The sequence below is a fragment of the Mesocricetus auratus genome, unplaced genomic scaffold, assembly GCF_017639785.1.
Source record: "Mesocricetus auratus isolate SY011 unplaced genomic scaffold, BCM_Maur_2.0 contig_13036_pilon_obj, whole genome shotgun sequence".
Classification (NCBI taxonomy): domain Eukaryota; kingdom Metazoa; phylum Chordata; class Mammalia; order Rodentia; family Cricetidae; genus Mesocricetus; species Mesocricetus auratus.
This window is the reverse complement of record NW_024433891.1, coordinates 2,616-5,637: the sequence shown is the minus strand read 5'-3', so window position 1 is coordinate 5,637 and position 3,022 is coordinate 2,616. Positions and strand designations below refer to the sequence as shown.

The following is a 3,022-nucleotide window of genomic DNA, read 5'->3' as shown; positions in this document are numbered from 1 at the left end:
GCTCAGACCATAAAAGGTTAGGCTCACAACCAAAAATGAAGCAGTAACAAGATTCCAGCTAAAAGAGCACTAAAAAGAATATATATAAAGAATCCAAAACAAAAAATATTCTTAAAAAGCTCCACCTGCACCATAACCAATTAGGTTTTCCTTCCTGAGTGTCCTTTTAGACAATGGAATTGTCAAAGGGCCCACTGTGTTAGATTGCATGCATCACTGTAAAGTGGCATTGAACAGAAGCTTTGTTTATCATTGTCTCATAGAAGCCCTTTTTGCATCAATTTGTGGCAATTTATCTTCAGTGAAACCTTCCAAAGTCCCTTTACTTTGTAATATTCTGTAAACAATCAAACCACCAGAAAATGCCTGCAGAACAGTAAGTTGTTTTCTTACAATAAACTGAAGACATCTTTCTAATTAAATAAGGAAAGGAGAATATGAATGGATACTTATAGCTGTAAATTTCTAAATATACAGCATCCTAGACAGTTACTTTAATCTTCATCAAGAACAATAACAATAAATATTTTTTGGTTTTTCAAGACAGGGTTTCTCTGGTTTTGGAGGCTGTCCTGAACTCGCTCTTGTAGGCCAGGCTGGTCTCAAACTCACAGAGATCCACCTGCCTCTGCCTCCCGAGTGCTTGGATAAAAGGTGTGCACCACCACCGTCCAGCAACAAAATATTTTTTACTCTGCTAAATCCACCATTATTATGAAAACTGGTGCTATTTGGTTGAATAGGTCCAACAAACACTGATGTCCAAGCTAGCATATTGGCAAGGTTAGGGTTAGGGTTAGAGGTTAGAGGTTAGAGGTTAGGGGTTAGGGGTTAGGGGTTAGGGTTAGGGCTAGGGTTAGGGGTTAGGGTTAGAATTAGGGTTAGGGTTAGTCAATAGAGTCTAAAAGATTTTGTTGCCAAGCCTGATATATATTTCTTTAATGCAAGTTCTTGGTGTCTTGATCTCACAGAGTAGTTCCAGACCAGTCAGTGCTACACAAAAAACTCTGTCTTAAATAAATAAATAGTAGACAAATAAATATAAACAAATATCTAGCCTCTCTTCTGTTCTTTGTCATAGTTCTTCAAGAGTCCATTCAAAAACTACAGCATTGAACTTCCGAGTTTGCTTTCTTTCCTCAAACTGAGGATGTTTTTCCTCTAGTTCTCTGTGCTTCCAAATTCCTTCCCATCTGCCCAGGGTGCCAAAGCTCTGCTTCAAGGTCCCGCAGCTTTTAAACTTTTTCTTAGACCTTCATCTCCACACCTGTTCCATCTCCATCTGCATCTTGGTGGTATGGCCTCTCCTTTCTTCTCTGTACTACAGCATTCTCAGTAAGTGGCCCTTGTTTCTCCTGGTTTCCTGCTTCTGTGGTCCTCACAGTGTCCACATTAGTCCTTCAAGTCCTACTTTTGCATTCGTATCAACATGTAACTTAGAATTGTAAGCTCACCATGTTCACCACTTCCAGCCCCAGCCACACTTCAAGGCACTGCCCCTCTCTCTCTCTGACCACACTGCTAGAAACTTCCATGATAGTTTTAGTGCCAACCACACACAGCAATGGGTACGGGCCTCTGTCTTCTAAACATCTTATTCCTTTTTCATCATGTTTCTGGAAATCCATATATGTTCATTTTATGTCCATGGATTTGATTCATTATCTGTTTTTTTTAAACTGCTAGCATCTCTCCAGCGTCTGCTTTGGCAATTGTGGGATAATATTTACTTTTTCCACATAAACCTTCTATAAACTCAATATCAAATGGAGCAATAAAGAATAAACAACAGAATACCCTGTTATCGGGCATCTGATGTCTGTTCACTGGAGATTCTGCTATTATTAAGTAATCCTCCGATTGATTTTTACTACCAATGTGGTCCTAATCAGGCTTCCAGCAAGTACTGTTACCACTGCATCTCCAGATCATGTCATCAGCAGTAACGGAACACCACTTTCTCTGAGGAAAACTCTGATTGTTCCACCTGTACCATCGTTATTCTGGGGAAGGACCTGTAAGAACAACAGGTTAATTTGTTTTGACTTTCCCAGCCCAGTTCACCTGCTATCACAGTGTGATTTAAAAACCCTTTTTTCACTGATCTTCTATACATTTGATTTGGGAGGGTGGCACATCCCACCCAACCTTCAAATTCTTCACTGAGCTCCACTACCTGCCAAGTTGCTTGGCTTCCAGAAGGACTTCATTAGCATTAGCACTCCTACTTAACTGTCTTGTTTATATTGGCTAAGTTTCTTAAAGTATACACATTGTATATTCTGCTTCTGGGGACTCTACTCCTTAGGCATAATCCAAGTGGATACCATTACTTGAGGATGCAAAAGTCTCCCTGAGCGGCAGTACTAGAGAAGCAGGTCAGAAGTCTAATCCCATTGCCACTCCTTACTTTGCACTTTGTAGCTGTCAAGAGAGAAAAGGAGTATTTGTATATTTAAATGAAGGTTGAATGCAGACCTATGTGTGTAGCACGATATTTGTTAAAAAGCTGTTGGGAAGGGAAGGGCAAGGGACGGGATAATTCCTGATGAAGATATGTGTTGCTGAAGACCTTCACAGCCCTACTATGTCAAGTTAAATTTCGGGTGCCAGCAGGTTAAGATCAGAGTGCCTTGCTGAGAATCTGTGCCACTGAAACAAGCAAACAGACACTATATCATAATAAAAGTAATAAATTAATTCCTAGTGAATAAGAAAGAGAGGGTAAAGTAAAATCTCAGGGCTGGGGAGGTAGGCATCTCAACTGGTAGAGTGCTTGCTCAGCACGCATGCTCTCTCCCCATCACCACACAAACACAGTGAGATGGTGCAGGCTTGTAATGCCAGCATCTGGGAGGTAGAAATAGGAGGGCCAGAAGTTCTAGGCCGCCCTCAGCTACATAATTCACAGCAGCCTAGGATACATGAGACCCTGGTTTTACTTTTTGAAATAAAATAAATTAAATTTCATGGAAAGTGTTTATTACAAGGAAGAGTGCAGTCTACTAAACTGTAGAGCTAA

General features: G+C 40.5%; 1 pseudogene; it reads right to left on the bottom strand.

Moving 5' to 3' along the window:
• Positions 1-1,436: 1,436 nt before the first annotated feature.
• Positions 1,437-2,176, bottom strand: LOC121138526 (annotated as a pseudogene).
• Between the last annotated feature and the right edge of the window lie 846 nt (positions 2,177-3,022).